Source organism: Rhinatrema bivittatum, chromosome 7, assembly GCF_901001135.1.
Source record: "Rhinatrema bivittatum chromosome 7, aRhiBiv1.1, whole genome shotgun sequence".
NCBI classification, from domain to species: domain Eukaryota; kingdom Metazoa; phylum Chordata; class Amphibia; order Gymnophiona; family Rhinatrematidae; genus Rhinatrema; species Rhinatrema bivittatum.
In genome coordinates, this window is record NC_042621.1 from 274,582,411 (window position 1) to 274,602,550 (window position 20,140).

The 20,140-nt window shown below is 45.1% G+C and overlaps 1 protein-coding gene across 3 annotated transcripts in view; it reads left to right on the forward strand.

Moving 5' to 3' along the window:
* Positions 1 to 20,140, forward strand: part of TRIM8 (tripartite motif containing 8) — a 127,800-nt gene that overhangs the window by 64,855 nt on the left and 42,805 nt on the right. The gene's annotated exons all lie outside the window — the stretch shown is intronic.

The following is a 20,140-nucleotide window of genomic DNA, read 5'->3' on the forward strand; positions in this document are numbered from 1 at the left end:
AACCAAAAGAAAGTCATAGTCCTCACCATTTTGTGAATTATGCTGCTTTAAAATGTGCAGTGGTTCACCCTCGTCACATCTGTCACTGAGGTTAGTGAAAGACTTATCTTCAGAACCCAGCAGTAGAACTTTTCTGGATTTGATAGGTAAATTGAATGTGCGTGAGAAGGGAAAGGCAATTAATTTTACCTGTCACCAGCCCCTTGGTTTGATATGTGTAGGCAAATGAGGTTATGGGAGAGCCTATATGTGCAAAGGCAGTATTGATGAGAGCTGCAGAAGGAGAAAACAACATAACCATGCAGTCAAACTAAGGGGGTCAATGTCCAAAGCTGCATTAGGCCTTAACATAGATGTGTATGAGCTGGTTAGCATGCAGATTTATACCCAACTGGCTTGTGAATAATTCAAACAAGTTAATAGGGCTGGCCCATTGACTGGGTGGCAGTGCTGTTCGCTCCCATGCAGAAGGTCCTCTGTTCCATTTCCAAATCATGTTGTCTGCATGCTGGGTTGGCCACCGTTGAGGATGTTGCAGGGCAGCTTTCCTAGATTTTGTGGGGAGCAAAGCATCATGGTCATCAGTAAACGGTAACACCTGATGATCAGATGTAGAGAGTTCAGGCAGAAGGTCTGGTGCATGGTTTCCAGCCACAGGACTGTTACTGCAGTGATCAGTCTAGAACAGTGGGAGGGAGGATCTATCAAAGTAGCGAGAAAATCACCAAGCACTTGTGAATGAAGGCTCATGGGGGAAAAAAGGAGAAAGGAAGAGTTACTGGGACAAAAAGAAATGGGCTATTCAATTCATGTGAAGTGCAACAGTTTGCATTAACACACTGGTTATGCTAAAATTTAGGTACATCTCGGGGAGTTACAGGAAAGTGGTTTTTTATTATTATTATTTTTTTTTTAGTGTCAGCTTATTGTAGCAATCTGCAGGCCAAAGTACCTTGTGAAATTAGCCAGTGCCCTTTTGAATAAGGTGCCAACAGAGGAGGATGTAAAGCTCCCTCTTACCTGATTTTTGGATTGAAGATGTTGAAAGGGGTAGGTGGAGCAGGAGGCACAGAAGGCCCCTGGATTTTGGAATCTGGGGGTAAAATATGCCTTTAGTGCCCATTGTAACAAAGACTTTATATCCTTTAGTATAATGGGCAGTAAAATTTGCTAATATCTGTGTTAAAATTGACTTGTTAACCTAGCTGATTTTAACGCGATTTAGTACTCGGATCCCTAAATATTTTCCATTTTTCAAGAGTTCGCATTGCTAGCCGGTTGACCTGGTAAGAACCTTTTTTTTTTCATTTTGTAACAATTTTTATTGAGTCCAAAAGAAAATAGTATAATCCCAAGTAGTGCATCTGTACACCAGCAAACTTATATATACAATGAACAATCTTCAAACATAGGCAAGAACCATTTTCTTTACATTGCTACGCTCTCTAGTAAAATAGCATTCAGTGTTCATTTTAGTAATATACACATCTGGATATTTACAGTTGAAAGCGAGTAGTGCAAGTAAGAATAAAACACAAAATGCTGCCATTTCTGTTGGCTTACACTGATGTGAAATGTCAGGGAGATGACTGGTCAACAAAATAGCTGCGTACACATCAGGTGGGTTGGCTGATAAGATCCTGTGCATTCTTTTGAAAATGAAGAATAATTATAATTTGACTGCAAGTTAAATTGCCAATACTGAGCATCATTTTAGCCTGCTTAGAAGAAAGTTCTTTCTTTTCATACCTCAGAATAGAAGACGTAAAGAAGCCAATGCCTATATAACATTTAGAACGCTTGGTTCTATAGCTGATTTAAAAGCAGTCAATGTATATACGGCGCCCACCTTGGATTAATATAATTGTACCTACTGTGCCCTGGGTAACCTTTTCAGACGTTAAAATGGCTTGCGGTCTCAGTTCAAACTTGAGCGATGTTTGGAAGTGTCAGAAAATGAGGGTGGAATGAGATCAGCTTTGTTGATGATGCATGCAGGGGCTTAAGCTGGTGGTGCACTAGAAAATTTACTGCTGCCATGTGAGGCACGAACAAATTAAGTACATGCATATTATTTAAATAAGAAGGATAATAAGTTTCTAAGCTTATATCCCTATGCACTATTCAGACATAGGGGTAGATTTTAAAAAAACGCGAATAGGCGTACATTTGCTGGCGCATCAGGCGCCAGCAAAAGTACGCTGGATTTTAGTAGATACGCGCGGAGCCGCGCGTATCCACTAAAATCCTGGATCGGCGCGCGCAAGGCTATGAATTCTGTATAGCCGGCGCGCGCCGAGCCGCGCAGCCTACCCCCGTTCCCTCCAAGGCCGCTCCGAAATCGGAGCGGCCTTGGAGGGAATCCTCTAACGCCCTCCCCTCACCTTCCCCTCCCTTCCTCTACCTAACCCACCCGCCCAGCCCTGTCTACACCCCCCCCTTACCTTTCTCCGGGGATTTATGCCTCCCGGAGGGAGAAGTAAATCCCCGCGCGCCAGCGGGCCTGTTGCGCGCCAGGACGCGACCTGGGGGCGGGTACGGAGGGCGTGGCCACGCCCCGGGCCGTAGCCATGCCCCCGTACCCGCCCCCAAAATGCTGCCGACACGCCCCCTAAACGCTGCGACGACCTGGCCCGCCCCGACACGCCCCCCTCGGAGAACCCCGGGACTTACGCGAGTCCCGGGGCTCTGCGCGCACCGGTAGGCCTATGTAAAATAGGCTCACCGGCGCGCAGGGCTCTGAAAATCCGCCCCATAGAGTTGTGAGAAAATTGACGCCGGGCTGGGGTAAAGGCTAGCATTCCAGTCCTGCATTATAGGGTCACAGTATTAAATTTCTTTTAGCAATCTCTCCAACACAGATGCCGATTGCTCCCCTTTCTTCATGACTCAAGCCTGCACAGACTCCCCAACACAACTGCAAGGCTGCCCAGAGCTACTGGAAGCCTAACCAATTCCTCAGGATCTCCCTAATCCCCCATGAATTGAAGAGGGGTTTACCTCTTGCTGTCTTGCCCAGTACTGTCAGAATCATGCAAGTTCCTTGCTTCTGCATGCTAGGTCCACATACAGGTCAAATTGTGAAGTGGGATAAGCTGGCACTGTTTTGACAGTGATGGGCAAGACAACAGGAGGTAAGCACCCCTCCTTCTGCCAAGTAGGAGAGGGTAAAGGGATGTGCATTTGAAAAATGTTTATTCATTTCATTTTTCTTTTTTTTTTTTTTTTCATTTCATTTCTTGTCTGTCTTGTTTTGTTGCATTTTCCCGTCGATAGCAGGGCTGAATTAGCCATGCTGTCATGGGAACGGTCCTTCAGGGCCCAGGAGGCGGAGCTTCAGAAGTAGAATACAGAGCTTTGCTCTGTGCGGCTGTGCCTGCTTTCCGGCGCAGCAGAAGAGATTCTCCTCAGTCTCTTCTTTCCGCGTGTGGGATCGCACGCGGGGCTTCGTGATTCTCCTCAGCCACAGAGAGAATGACGACTCGAAGACCCTCCGGGTTCAAAAAATGTACCTGCGGAAAGATCATGTCCATCACCGACGGACATGATCTCTATCTGTGCCTGGGCCCTAACCATATGCAGGCCTCATGCCCTTAGTGTGGCCGGATGTCGCCGCGAGCTCAGCGGCAGCGAGCTCAGAAGATTCAGCAGCTTAAAAGAGCACCAGCTGAATCACATGGCCCACCTTCGGAGGCACATTCCTCTCCGGGGCCAATGAAGGAATCCGGCCCAAAGGTAAGACGGTTGGCGTCCGTCGATCCCTGCACCTCCAGGCCTGGGGGTTCGGAAGGCCGCAAGTCGGAGGACAAACGGCACCACAAGGACTTAAAAAAAGTGCAGGGAACCGTCCCCGCCTCGATCGCCGGCGTCTGAGGGGGCTCCTCATGGCAGAGAAACGGTCGAAGACAGGGGATGCTGAGTCGCATGAACGATATGACGCTACTAAAATGCCTCGAAGCTTGGTACTGTCGTGCCAGCGTCAACGCCGACATCTGCAGCATCGAAGAAGATGCTCTCGACGCCACGATCGACTTAAATTGCGCCAAAATCAACTCCGCTAGTGTCGACATCGACGCATGCGTCGGGAGCGATGCACCATTCATCAAAGGAATCGCAGGGAGCATCGGGATCGAAGCACTCCCACAGAGAAGCGTCGGGATCGGCGCATAAGGCGTCAAGAACGACGCACATGGCGTCGACAGCGACGCACTCGGCGTCGACAGAAGCACACGGAGTGCAAGCCAGGACTAGACACCGAGTCTAGTCATCAACTAAATGATAAGGAAGAAGGTATCCGACACCTATTAAGGACAATTTATGAATCTTTTGAAACTTCCTCTCGCATATCCGCCTTGGCAATAACGGCGAGAAGGCTCGCATGGCTTCGCTGTAGCGCCATCCGTGAGGACCTACATTCAAAACTTGCCAATCTACCTTGCAAAGGGGATAATCTCTTTGGGGATAAATTCCAAGAGACAGTAGCTAACTTAAAAGAACAAGCAGTAGCGGTCTAGTCCCTGACTCAGCCATCCAGATTCTCATCACAGAGAAAATACTATAAACCAGGGCGCAAACAGTCCTATCCGACTAGGCCGATGCGACAGTACCCTTTATATCGACCTCAACCTTATCTTCAACCGCAGTGTGCTCAACAACAACCACAAAATCAAGCACAGCAGCAAAGGGGCCGACCATGAGGACAACGCCCACAGAGTCAACAGACTACATCTTCTGCCAAGACACAGATCTCTTTTTAGAGATACCGCCACCAATACCCCGTCTATATCCGCCGGGCAGAATTGCGACTCGCTTATTCGAATGGAAGAATATAACATCAGACCAGTGGGTTCTGGAAGTAGTGGAAAAGGGATACTAGCTACAGTTTGTGACAAAACCTCAACTCCCGCATCCTGTCTGCAAAATACAACATCCACACCAATCACTACTACGGGAGGAAATACTATCCCTTCAGAAACAACGAGCAATCCAATTGATTCCACCGTATGCTCGACACAAGGGTTTTTATTCTCCATACTTCCTCATTCCGAAAATGACAGGAGGTCACCAACCAATTTTAGATCTCCGGGAGCTCAACAAACACTTAACCAAGGAAAAATTCAAGATGGTATCCTTAAAGAATATTCTACCACTTCTGCAACCCAAAGACTGGATGTGTTCCATCAATCTGAAGGATGCATACATGCACATATCAATCAACCCCTCTTCGAGGCGATACCTCTCCTTCCAATTTCAGAACCAACATTATCAATACAGAGTCCTTCCATTTGGTCTCTCGGCGGCCCCCAGAGATTTCACAAAATGCATGGCAGTAGTGGTGGCGCATCTACGGAAATTAGACATCCGCATCTTTCCATATCTGGACGATTGGCTGTTAGTGGCATCGCATCCCGAAACGCTCCGACGCCATCTACACCAGATGCTCCAGTGCTTGGATCGTCTGGGAATACTGGTCAATTTCCAGAAATCCATTCTCGAGCCAACGCAGATTCTTCAATTCATTGGAGCGCGCTTGGATACCATCAGGACACAAGCGTTTCTACCTCAAGACAGGACAGTAGAGATGCATTGTCTATTACGATCTCTCCGCCTAACACCACGTCCGACAGCGCGTCAAGTTCTCACAGTCCTGGGACACATGGCAGCAGCCATCTATACAGTTCCCAACACAAGATTACACATGCACCGCTTGTAATGGGGACTAAAGAGGCAGTGGAGGCAACATTCGCAACCTCTCGCAACGCAAATATCCCTCACTGCAGAAATGATAAAAGATTTGGACTGGTGGTTAAAAACCCGAACACTAACGAAAGGAGCATTGTTTACCCCACCTCCACACAACGCAGTCTTGACCACCGATGCCTCCCGAAGGGGATGGGGAGTGCATTTGGATCAATTGCAGACTCAAGGGTTATGGTCCCCACAAGAACAGCTCCTACAAATCAACTTGTTGGACCTCCGAGTGATCAAGAATGCAATTGGCACGTTCCTTCCCCATCTCCAGGGTTGATGGATCATGGTTTATACCGAAAGTCAAGTAGCCATGTTTTATATAAACAAACAAGGATGGTCCGGTTCCTGGATACTGTGCAAGGAGACGATTCAGATTCTGGACCATGCACATCAGCACTGTATACAGGTACAGGCCACATATCTACCAGGTCTGGTGAACACTCGAGCGGACAAGCTCAGTCGGATTTTCTACCCTCATGAATGGGAATTGAATCACCTGGTGGCATTAACCATCTTCCGGAAATGGGGAACACAACGCAAAAGTTCTTCGCTTCTGTCTGGAGCAGCAATCACAGAGTAGCGCAAGACACGTTCCTGATTCCATGGACGGAACCTCTCGTGTATGCTTTTCCCCCAATCCCACTCATCACGAAAACTATACAAAAGTGCATACGAGACGCGGCACAGATGATTTTAGTGGCACCAGCTTGGCCCAGACAACCGTGGTACACTTACCTTCTCGATCTGTCCATAGACGAACCATTCACACTACCACCTCAAGTAGACCTTCTAACGCAAGAAGAAGGGACACTCTTGCATCCAATGCAAGCATCCCTCCACTTGACGGCGTGGTGGTTGAACGGCTCCTTTTGACTGAGCAGGGTATATCCATGGCGGCTCAGGACATACTTTTACACTCCAGAAAACCAACCGCAACACGTAACTATAGTTTCAAGTGGAAATGCTATGCCAACTGGTGTCTAACTCATGGGTTCCAACCTATAGATTGTTCGCCGGAGACACTATTAGACTATCTCCACACCCTATACACAGCAGGTCTAGCCACCTCTTCAGTTCGAGTGCATCTCAGTGCTATAGCAGCATACTATAGACCACACAGAGGTCAACCCATTTCGGTACATCCAATGGTGTCAAAATTTTTCAGGTCTTATACGGTTGCGACCTCCAATCACCAAACCACCGATATCCTGGGATCTCAATATTGTCCTGGAACAAATGCTACCTCCATTTGAACCAATTGAATCCGCGCACATAAAGTATCTCACGTGGAAAGTGGTTTTCCTGGTCGTGGTAACGTCAGCGCGCAGAGTCAGTGCACTGGTGCATTACAGCCCCTACTTGCAATTTCACCATAACAAGGTGATCCTGTGAACTCATCCCTCCTTTTTGCCAAAAGTGGTTTCTCAATTCCATTTAAATCAAACCATAGAGTTATGGTTATCTTTTTCCTAAACCGCATCATAATGATAGGGAGAAACTCCGACTGTAAGAGAGCACTGGCTTATTACAAATCTAGAACACACTGTACATCCAGATCATCACAATTGTTCGTCTCATTTAATCCAAATGCTCCAGCACTTCCAGTAGCAAAACGAACTATTTCCAGTTGGATTGCTCAATGTATCCAGTTCTGTTACCAAAAGCGAAAGGTAGTCCTAACCTCTACCCCAAACGCACATCAAGTACGAGCGATGGCAGCCTCGGTGGTGCACCTCCGATGCGTCCAGCCTATTGACATTTGTAAAGCAGCAACATGGTCATCTTTACAGACTTTCACGTCTCATTATTGTCTAGATCAACAAACGGCAGCGAATGTGGCTGTAGGCAAGGCCGTACTACACTCTGTCATTCATTAATCCTAGTCTGCACTATCCACCAACAAGATCACACTAAAAAAAAAAAAAAAAGTTATCTGGCATACTAGGACTCAATCAATATCACTTGGACTGGTGAAGATGATGATGTGTGCTGTGCTACTTAGCGTGATAGGGAGCTTGGGACTCCCATGACAGCATGGCTAATTCAGCCTTGCTATCGACGGGAAAAAGCAAGTTTGCTTACCGTAAACAGTGTTTCCGTAGATAGCAGGATGAATTAGCCATGCTGACCCACCCACCTCCCTGGATAGTCAGTCAACGAATCCTACTTAATCACAGACTGAGGAGAATCTCTTCTGCTGCGTGGGAAAGCAGGCGCAGCCACACAGAGCAAAGCTCTGTATTCCACTTCTGAAGCTCCGCCTCCTGGGCCCTGAAGGACAGTTTCCATGACAGCATGGCTAATTCATCCTGCTATTTACGGAAACACCGTTTACGGTAAGAAAACTTGCTTTTATCCAAAATGAAACAAAAAGGAAAGGAAACTGCTCTCCTCCCCATCACCAAACCCACTTAAAGAAAAGCCTCCTCTTTCTGACCTCTCTGCATCCCTGTTCTAACCCCAGCGGTGTGTCGTCGGATCTTCCAGGGGCAGGAGTGATCCCCAGACACTCCTGCCCTGCAGCTCTGGATTTTCAAAATGGCCGCCACTCAATGCGCATAAGAGAACTGCATCAGCCTTGGGTCCACTGTGGCATTTTGAAAATCCAGAGCTGTAGGGTAGGAGTGACTGGGGATCACCCTGTCCCAGAAAGATCTGCCAACCCACCAATGGGGTAAAAACTGGGATTGGGGGGGGGGTGTAAGTCAGAGAGGGGTCCCGGGGGTCTGAAGGGCCTTCCTTTATGTGGCTTTTTTCTTTTCTTTTTTAAATGCTGTCGTTGGCCGCATCTTTAAAATGAAATGAAGAAAAAGTAACAACATTTTGTTTTTTTTCTTTCATTTTGAAAAGAAAACATTGATATTTCCTGTTTAATTTCAAACAGCACATGCCTAAACAGGAGCTGTTCAGGGAGACATGAGCCTTGGAGAGATTTGAGGGGTGGGCGGTCTTGTTACAGACAGCCCAATTTTGGATTGTGAATTTCAGGGGGTTGGGCAGGGCAGAGTTGGGAAGAGAAGCAAAAGTTACAGTGTGTGCTCACAACACCCCCCCTCCAGGTCAAAAAATGGCAACAGACTTTACAAAATATAATTGCTAAATACTGCAGGACATATAGTTAACATAAAGAAAGCAATACCACCCATCTGATGTCACTTATTTCACTTAGAATCAGGGTTTTGCTGGGCTAAGTGGTGCCCCGTGCTGTCACTCATATTGCTTATTCCTTTTAATGATGCCTGGAACATTACAAATTAATTAAAAAAAAATAAAAATAAAATAACCTAAAATTCCCCAGTCATATAATCACAATTAATGTTTTAGGGTTGCTCCCTCACCCCAGGCCAATGCAATCAAGTTGGTTTTGTCCCCTCCCCACTTTATTGCATGCATAGAGCTGTAGTTCTGATTTAGTTAGGAAATCAATGGAAAAATTGAACTGCAAGCCGTGAGAGGGAGGTGCAAAACCAGCTGGATCAGTCTGTTTGACCTGGGGCAGGTGATAATCCTATCTGTCATCTGCCTGTCTCTCGTTACCTCCCAGTTTGCCAGTTCAAGCTGTAGAAGTAGGGGTCATGATATGAAACTCCAAGAGAGTAGACTTAGCAACAATATCAGGAAATATTTCTTCAGAGGAGGGATGGTGGATGCATAGAATACCCTCCTGGAAGAGGTCATGAAGATGAGAAGAGTTATGGAATTTAAGAGCATGGGACAAACACAGAGAATCATTAGTGGCTACAGATGGAAGTTAAGATAAGAGGTAATCTGCATGGTGCAGAAGTTACTACCCTTAACAGAAGGCATGGAATGGCAGTTATTACCTTAAATAGTTTTTGGACAGACTAGATGAGTTACATGGTCATTTTTTCTGCCATCATTTACTGTGTTACTGTGTTAGCTGTCATTCACATATTCCCCCCCCTGCCCTAGTTTGTGGTTATCTGTCTCCCTCCCTCCCTCCCAGTATCCTGTGCTCAGCTTTTTAAATTGTAAGCTCTTTCGGACAGAGACTCATTGTTTCTGAATCACTGTTGTAAAGCATTATGTATATCCAGTAGCACTATCAAAATAACACTCTGCTTCTTGCATTGTAAGATCTTTGAGACAGAGACACTCTCTTCTTACCAACTTCCCAGCATCTCTCCCTCTTTCTGTCTCTACCCACCTGCCCATGCTCTTCCCACATTGCCCAGCATCTCTGTCTACTGCTTCTCAGTATCCTTCTCTCTCCTTCCCCCCACCAAATTGGCTGATCTTTAATACTCCCTAGTCCTAAATCTTCCTACCAGCAGTGGTTCCTATTGCAGCAGATTGCTGCCTCAGTCCCTACTTCAATGGCTGTATCTCAGCACAGATGAGTAAAGGCTTCTCTGTCAGCAGTATTAGCAAACAGGTCCTTAGATCCCAGCTCCTATACGTGACAGTAGCCCCCCTTTCCCCTCACATACCTGTGTCCGTGTGCCAGGCCCCTGGGAACTTTTTAGTTGTGGTGATCTTGGGATTCGTTGTGGAAGGGAGCACACTCACACATATTCTAAATCTCTCTTTCTTGCCAAGGATGATCTCACCGCTCTCCCCCAGTCCCCAAGCCTGATCCTAGCCCTAGCCTTCTCCCCCCTTGCTAGGCATCTACTTAGCAGAATAATTCCTGCTCCAGCCCCTATCCTTCTAGGCAGCATGCAGGGAACTAAAGAGAAGAGGGTGAGAGTGAGGCTGGAGAGAGAGATTCAGATAACTTTATTGGTATGACAGCTTTTACATAAAATGCTACATAAAATGATTAAAGGAAATGGGGAAAAATTTACAGAATTGTTATAATTGCAGTAACATAAAATTATATGGAGGACAAGAACCATTCCCAGGTTCTGGCATTGGTCCATATTTCCCCTGGTCAGCTCAGGTTTCTGGCTTTTTTTGCTGCTTTAGCTTTGTTCTTTTTTTTCCCCAGGACAGTCACCTGTGCTCCCTAATACAGTCCCATGCCTCCTCTGTATTTTCTCTCCAAGGCAACCTGAAAAAAAAACAAAACAAGAGAGGAGAAGCCTGCACCCAGAGATTTCCCACTTGCCTCTAACATCACCGTCTCCCCTCCTCCCCCAACTCTCCCATGCCAGGGACCATGGTCACAAATCAGGAGGATCAGGGGAATTTGTAACACTCAGCTTTTGCTGCAGTGGCTAAGGAACAAAGCAAAAGCAGAAGCTGAGAGCTCACAAACTCCACCCCTCTGTCTCTGCTCAGTTGTAGTTCAGTTTCATTTTCTCCTTCCCTGGACTCCAGCCTCTTTGATTGGTGGTGCAGGGCATACATTATTTTTAAGCTGGTGGTGCCTGTGCACTAATGATCCTTCGCCATGGTTATGCGTTTCATTTGTGATTAAATCAGCAACTAAGATACCCTTGAGGTCCATATTCAGCACTATTTGCCAGCTTAGCTGATGACATAGCAAGATTTGAAAATCATGCCATGCTGACTGGCCCCAAGTTAGCTGGTTAACTTTTCATCCAGCTACAGTGTTATCTGGCTAACTTGGTGGTGGGGTGGAGTTGTTATGGGGCAGAGTTGGCTATCCAGCTAAGTTAGCTGGATGAATACCGATTTTCAGCATTATCCAGCTTACAAAGGACTGCTAAAGAGCAGCTCTAGAGTTAGCTGGATAAACATATCTGTCTAACTTTAACATAGCCTGGTATATTCAGCAGCACACCCACGCCACAAATATCCCTGCAAAGTTAGCCAGATAAGTTTATCTGGCTAACTTTGCCAGCCGACCAGCAGCTGAATATAGACTTCAGAATATACTATACTTGGGGAGAGGGATGGTATGAGGGGGGGCGTGGAGGGAGGAATGAAGGTGGATAGGTCATGTATTGTATTAAACATAGAAATGATGGCAGAAAAAGACCAATGGTCCATCCAGCCTACCCAGCAAGCTTCCCATGGTAGTATCCGCCGCTCTGCAGGTTACCCCATGTATCAGTTTTGCTTGACGTGCTTTGCTTATGGACTTGGCCGTAGAAACATTCTTGTGTTTTTTTTCTTAATATCTGAGCATCAGTACCCCAGACTGTAAAAAATGTCATGGCTCGTGTTGGTTGACCTTGAATCCAAATTTCTCTTTCCTTTAAGAACATAAGAACATGCCATACTGGGTCAGACCAAGGGTCCATCAAGCCCAGCATCCTGTTTCCAACAGTGGCCAATCCAGGCCATAAGAACCTGGCAAGTACCCAAAAACTAAGTCTATTCCATGTTACCATTGCTTGTAATAGCAGTGGCTATTTTCTAAGTCAACTCAGTTAATAGCAGGTAATGGACTTCTCCTCCAAGAACTTATCCAATCCTTTTTTAAACACAGCTACACTAACTGCACTAACCACATCCTCTGGCAACAAATTCCAGAGTTTAATTGTGTGTTGAGTGAAAAAGAACTTTCTCCGATTAGTTTTAAATGTGCCACACGCTAACTTCATGGAGTGCCCCTAGTCTATTATCTGAAAGAGTAAATAACTGATTCACATCTTCCCGTTCTAGACCTCTCATGATTTTAAACACCTCTATCATATCCCCCCTCAGCCGTCTCTTCTCCAAGCTGAAAAGTGAAAAGTCCTAACCTCTTTAGTCTTTCCTCATAGGGGAGCTGCTCCATTCCCCTTATCATTTTGGTAGCTCTTCTCTGTACCTTCTCCATCGCAATTATATCTTTTTTGAGATTCGGCGACCAGAATTGTACACAGTATTTAAGGTGCGGTCTCACCATGGAGCGATACTGAGGCATTGACATTTCCCGTTTTATTCACCATTCCCTTTCTAATAATTCCCAACATTGTTTGCTTTTTTTTGACTGCTGCAGCACACTGAACATCCCTCACACCCATGTCCTTCGAGGCAGAGAGCGATATTGCAGTTGCATCAGAAGCATCAAGGCTTATTGGTTAAGGCTAGTAATCCATGTCTTCTGTTCGGGGCCCTCGTTGGTTGCTATCTAAATCCATGTCAAAAACCCAACTCCCACCAAGATACAAACATCAACCCAATTAAGCTCTGTGCAGACTATAAGGGGAAAAGATATTAAAGAAGCATTAAATAATAAGAATTGAAAAAACACTTAAGCAACTAAAACTTCCTCTTATTTTATTTAATAACAGACATTTGGATCTGGGTAGTTAATAATACTGGAATCAAAAACCCTGCCTCAAGGAACTGTCAAAGGAGCCCTTGAGGAAGGCACAATAAAATAGTCAAAAACTATCTCTCAACAGGATATCCAGGCACACAGCAATATCATACTCAGCATGCTACTAGAATTAGTGATGGTTAACAAAAAATCCATCCAAAATAGTAAACTAATGCAAAAGGTAGGCACGCCTTAGTATCAAAAAATAGAACATTTATTTAAAGCATATTTACATTACCAGTGTTTCGATTCCATACCTAGACTCTCATTAGGGTTGGTGGCTATGGAAAGTGTGTGCCAATGCAAACGTATCCATATTGATGTACCCAGCCAGCACTGGCCCACATTAACACTGAATGTTTGGCAGGAGGTGTTGCAAGGAATGCCAACCAGTACAAAAAAAGTACCACATAAAGAATATGTTTTAAATGCAAGTGGTAACTAAACCCTGGATATAAGGTATCCCATGTGTTTTGCTTAGGTGGGAGTAGATGTTGTGTTTTCTCTTTCCTCGGATGCCAGTGCTTATGTGAACCCCCTCACGTAATTGATATATTGATATCTTTGTTTTATATTACTGTGGGTCTTTCTCGCAGTATTTTTGGACTGCTGTCGTTTTCTGCCTGTGCGCTCGTATTCTGACAAAAGATTTGAGTTGGGTCCAGTACGTATGGCAACGTGTGACGCTGTTTTGTAAATGTCTGTTCTCTGGAGGTCCGTGAAATCTTAAACCAGCAACTTAAGGAATATCAAAAATAACTTGACCTCAACATTTTTCTTTTGAACAGATTTGCCGGAAATCTTACGTAGTCACTGAATGGAGCTAAATTAACAAACCACATGTCTCTTGATACCAACTTGCCAACGGAAGCAGCAAGTGTTTTTAGTGGCTTCTGAAGCTATTGAACCATAAAAGGTTCTTTGAAGCAAGTTTTTACCGTTTCTTGCCCTTTCTCTTCTTTTGTCTTTTTATAGTCTCTGGCTACCAGTTCCTTCTTGCCAAGCGTTTCCATGTGAACAGCACAAAAGAAGCCATCTCCACCTGTGCCTCATTAGTTTCAGTATCTGAAACCCAGGGTCCTGTCTTGTCCTGTGAACAGCACAGCAGCACTAGTGCAGACTGAGGTATCGCGTCAGGAGACGGGCATATGCATATGTTTGCATCAATTTGAGAAACAAGCTCAGGATTGCAACACTTGAAGTAGCCCTGCATCCTACTTAACTGTGCCCATAAGTCAGGACAAGTGTCAGTATGCTGGATTAGGAGAGACCACTGCAACTATTTTTGCTTAAAGCAATCTTCCAGAAGATTATATTTTTATGTTTAAATGTGTTTGTTTATTTTCAACAAAATCAGGTACATAGTACACAAACATATTCAAAGAGGAACAGAAACAAAACGGGGAAGCACTGGTTGACACTTCCCAGTGTCCCCAGGTGGGTATATGCACCCTGACATTCTACCCCACCAACCATCCAGCATGCCCCAGTCAACAATTAGAAATAAACTGAATAACAAACTTAACCATCATTGAAGACAACGGCAACGATTATAAAGAAAGTTTTGTGTTTTAGTCAAAACAATTTTTTCAACATAGTTCCTCATTGATACACATGAGATGTATTTGATTTCTCCAATGGGTGAGATTTGGGGGGATCTTTGCTGACCCAATAACACAAAATGAACTTTTTAGCAAGCAGTAGTACCTTCCGTATCCAAAGTCTTTTAAACCCTCTGCCCCAAAGCTATTCCTCGCAAGTTATCAAAAAGCAGTACACTGATATGAAGGGGCAACAGTATCCCTGCGACCCAGCATATACATTGAATTACTGATCTCCAAAAAGAAGCAATATTAGAACAATGGGTGGCTGTAAATCCGAGAGATTCTTGTAAAAATAAGAAATAGAGTATCTAGAGGGATCTTCAACATCAGAGATATCTGATAGGGCTGCCCGTTTGTTTCCCCCACCCCCCAGTCCTGCACCCGGAGAGACTTGATATAACTCTTAACTTGTAAATGGGCAAAGTAGTGTTTGGTATTTAATTCAAATTCCTCCACTAAAGACGGGAATGGTTTAAAACCGCCTTGTTCATCCAAGAACTGGACAATCAGGTAAAGTCCCTTAGTCGCCCAAATCTGAAAAACAGTATGGGAACCCCCTGGCAAAAATTTCGCATTGCCCACCAAAGGTAAAAACTGGGAGACGGAAATAGTGCCATGATAAAATCAAGGGAGTAGCCAGGAGCTCATCTCTCAAATAATTTGGGATGTCCGTCAAAGATGAGTGTAAGAGATACCCCAAACTGTTACATGAAAGGAAAAGTTCTCACTTAAGCTCAGTGGGGGTATAAAAACTGGTTCCCAGCAACCAATCCGCCACATTGTACAATTTCAAATCCACTAAACCTAACCGTCCTCTGTCCTTCTTTCATCGTAATTTAACCCAAAGGATAAAGGGTGTCTTATTCTTCCAGACTTAATGCCGTACCAATAGTTCCAACTGAGAAACCTCACGGTGCGAGAGATAACAAGGAATAGTCTGAAGTAGGTACAACCATTTTGGCAGAAGAATCATTTGAAATAAATTTATTCTACCCGATAAAGAGAGAGGGAAATCATGCCAAGCCCACAAAGTCATCTGGGTAGCCTGAAGCAGTTTCTTAAAATTAACCTTGTAAAGATCAGCTAGATTAGTAGTCAGAATAATACCCAAATATGTGAAGGAGACAGTGACCCACCGCATTGGGAAGTTCCCAACCCAATTACGGCTCAAACCCTTGTCAGTCGGGAGAACCTCACATTTGTCCAAATTCAGTTTAATACCTGAAGCTTCTCATAAATTTCCACTTCTTTTAGAAAGGCTGACAGGTGTAGGAGAATATCGTCCGCAAAAACAGACATCTTAAAGTGGGCTCTGGGGCAGTCTACTATGGGAATCCCCACAATCTCTCCATGATCATGAAGCCTACATAAAAAAAAAAAAAGGTATAGTGAATAGCAGGGGAGACAAGGGACACCCTTGCCTGGTCCCTCTACCCAAAGAGAAGTCCCCCGATGAGCAACCATTTATGGACACATAGGTTCTCGCGGATCATGATAAAGAGTGCGTATTACCTGAAGAAAATATCCTGAAATCTCAAAAGCTTCCAAGGCTTTAAACATAAAACTCCAATAGTAAATCTGTTCTGGATTGGGTGCCATGAGCTCTAGAGACGTGTAAATTCTTTGTCTAAGGGGTGTAGCACCCACCAGGCATCTGCCAGGTCCAGTGTATTACAAAGATATGAGACCTCTTTGTTGGAACCCAGGGATGCTGCCGCCACAAAATGAGACTTTACTAAACCACTATCCACTACACAATTGAAATCCCTACCAACCACAATTGGGAGATGTGCAAGTGGTGCCAGGAGTTTTACCAGATGCAGGAAGAACGCATGGTCATAGTTATTTGAGGCATATATACTGCAAAGCACTATCGGCTTCCCATATAAAACACCGTCTACAATTACATAACGGCCTGCATCGTTTGTAATAATTCTGGTCTCTGGAAAAAGAAGGGTTTTACCAAGCAAAATTGCCACCCCTGCTTTTTTAGTGCCCAATTGAGCAGAGTACACCTTGCCCACCCATTGCCTGCACAATTTACTGTTCTCAGTGACGTCAAGCCGTGTTTCCTGCAACATCGCTATGTGAACCCCCATCTCTGTAAAGCTTGCAGTATTTTAAAACGTTTAACTATAGATCCTAAGCCACACACATTCCACGTGTCGCATCATATTACGGTAACCACTCACTCTCCGCTGCTCAAAAAGATTTTACCCAGCAAACCATCACCCTGGTTAGGGCCCTTCAGCCCAGGCCCCAACCAGGTTACCTTCCCCACCAAAAGAACAGCCAAGTACAAAAAGACCCATGGTAGCAATGGGACAACCAGCAGAACAAACTCAGAACCTCCCCTCCCACCAGCCCCCAAAGGACCTAAATCCCTTCAACAACCAAAGCTCAACCATAAGCAATATGGGTCACCGGCCCCACTCCCCAGCCAGAAGAAGGAAAAAAACCAAGCAGAATAAGCCCCCATTGTCTCCCCCTTCATCATTGCCGGGCAGCGTGTTTCAGTAAGAACCCATAGCAAAAGGGTACATCTGTCCAGGCAATGTTTTAGTCACAAACTAGACAATATCAGCTGCAAATCGCTGCCCCGCAGACGGCATATTATGATGAATTCTAGCCGCATCCAAATCAGGTAGCGCCCGATGTGTGCCCTTCTGTTTCTTTCAGCTTGGCATGAAAGAAAGCTTGCGCCTCTGTAGCGGAATCATAAAAGAGGGTCGTGTTGTTGAAAGACACTTTGAGCTGTGCCAGGTATTGGAGCACAAACTTGATCTAATGATGCACGAGCTGGGAGTAGAGCAATGCAAAGGCCGAGACTGCCGGAGTATAATACGGAAACAGCAAAATCTTTTGCCCCTTTTACTCAAGGGTATGATGTCGAAACAGCCTCAAAACTTCCTCCTTATGGCAGAAATTTAATACCTTAGCCAATATAGGCCTAGTCCTTCCTTGTTCACTAGGCTGAGCCCTCGTGTGGTGTGCCCGCTCAATCTGGATGCCGCCAAGGTGTCAGAAGAATTCAACGCCCGCGGCAGCCACTGCTCCAGGAAACCCCACAAATCCCACTCCAGGAGTGCTTCAGGGAACCCAATGAAACGGAGGTTACTCTGATGGGAACGATTTTCTAAGTCCTTCAGTTTGGACTCATGCTTGGCCGCCATTGCCCGGGCTGCAGTTAAATCCGGCTCAAGGGCCTGTACTCGGGTCTCCATCTCTTCAATGCGCGACTCAACCCCAGTGAGTCTGCGGCTATTATCGGTAAGCAAAGATTGTATGTCATTGAAACGGGAGTGCAGCTTACCTAATTTATTGTCCATAGCTGCTAAGATAACCGTTGCCAAATTATCTGATTTGCCCTCTGTGTTCTGCGGGGCGGGGGGGGGGGGGGCACTTGAAAGATCTGCCATTTTGCTAGCAGCGCCAGGTTTTTGTTTGTCCTTGCGGATAGCTTTCGCCACCAACCGTCCCCACTGGAGTCCTGGAAAAAACATCCCCAAGTCCACCACGAGCAGGCGAACAGTAAAAAGGCTTAAACAGCATTCACAGGCTCAAGGAGGTCAATGTGGCCAGATATAGGGAGTGGGGCCCAGGAGCAGCACAAATGCGTCTGCACACTCTCACGATATCACGTGACCTCTTATACTTTTAAGTATAATTAAGGGAGGACTGAAGAAAAGATCAATAGGGAGAGGTCCTTGTGTTCTTCTTCCTCTTCCTTCATTTTATTTATTTATTTACTTACTGATTTTAGATATCGTCATTCGGTGAGCCATCATAACTGTTTACAACAGTAAAATTACAATAAAATAAAATACAGTAAAATCAAAATACATACAATGACAGTGGCGTAAGAACATCATAATAAAATGATAGTTACAATATAATGAAAAGCAAGCAAGGTGGCAGCCAGTTCCCCTATGACATATTAACGCTTGTGGTTGTCCTCGCTTTATGGTTTAATCCTGTCGTGAATAGGAAATGAGTCCTAAAGGCAGCACTTGGTTCTGGATGCACTTGGAGTGAATGGCCACAAAGCCCGGTATCAGAGGTGAGAAAGTAACCCAAGAACATAAGAAGTTGCCATGCTGGGTCAGACCAAGGGTGAGGAGACCTTTTCCAATGCTCTGTCCTGTAGAGTTCTGGTTTAGTTTATTTAGATTTATAATCCACTTAATCTAATTAAACCCAAGGCACTATACAGTGTTATGAAAAATAAAGTAAAATAAACAATAAACTCTACCAATGACAGAGAAGGCTGAAAACAAGAGCAAATATATAAACTATAAATCGGGAGCTGAATTATTCTTTATTCAGTTTGATTAATCGCCCTTTGATACAATGTCATCAAAGCAGCTTACAATAAAATCCTAAAATGTATCTAGACAACAGAAGACACAACTAAATACATTGCATATAAACTGAAATAATTGAAATTACTAAGCACCCCAGGATTAACATCCCTGCTCTTAGATGAATGTAAGAGGTAAAGGGCAAAGGTATGAGCAGAAGAAAGCTAGCAACAGCAGTAAAGCAAAGGGCCCAGGCTTTATCAGCTTTGTCAGTGAGGGCAGGAAGTGCAGAGGGGGGAAAGGAGGAATATTTGGAGGGCGACCAGTGAAAAAACAAATGGTAAACAGAAGGGGTTGGAGAAGGACCAGAGGGTTGGAAAGGTTTACTTACAGAGCAGTGTTTTTTACATGGAACTAGAAAAACTGAAAGTGGACATAGCTATGAAGCCAGATGGTATACGTTCTCAGATATTAAGGAAACTTAGAGAAAAGAGTAAATGACAGCACATAAAGACCTTGCTAGTCTGCCCAGCAAGGTGTTTAGGGTTGTAACTGGAAGCACTAGGTGGCCACCTAGAGTGCCAAAGTTTTGGAGGGAGGCAGAAGAAGAACTGGACCAGGCCAGCTTCAATTGTGGCCCCAACCTTTCTGTAGTAGTGCTCCCTGCCACTTTCTCTACCTCCCTCACGCTGCTGGCTCTCTCCCGCACTAGCAGCTTTCAGCAGCACCATGACCTGGCTTCATTTCCAGGCTTGCAGAAGTGCTGAGAACACTGGCTGCATTTTCAGATCCTCAAAAACACTCCCTACTGCTTACTCAGCATACCTTGGGTTCCGGGGCTAGGGGATAGAGGAACAGGAGTGCTCGTGGGGCTGTGGGAGAGGAAGAAAAGGAATGCTCCCAGAGCTGGGAGGGGGGCGCAAGGCTTAAGTTTCCTCTAGGGCATCTAATACCCTTACTCTGGTCCTGGCTGCTCCATGCTTCGTTTCCAGCCTCTTGCCACTAAGAATCCTCTCTCTCTCTCTGCTTACCCTGTGGTCTTTTGAATTCAGTCACCATCTTTGTCTTTGGGAGGGCATTCCAAATATTTCCTGACATACATTGCTCCTGAATCTACCCCTCCCTTAAAGCTTCATATCATGACCCCCTAGTTCTACGCAGTGTTTGCCTTTTGAGCATTTTTAATACCTTTAAATGTCTATCATATCTCCCCATCTATTCTCTCCTCTAGTGCATATGTATTTAGGTCCTCAGATCTAGTCTCATATATCTTTTGGTGCAGTTCTGATGGAACTCTTCAGTCG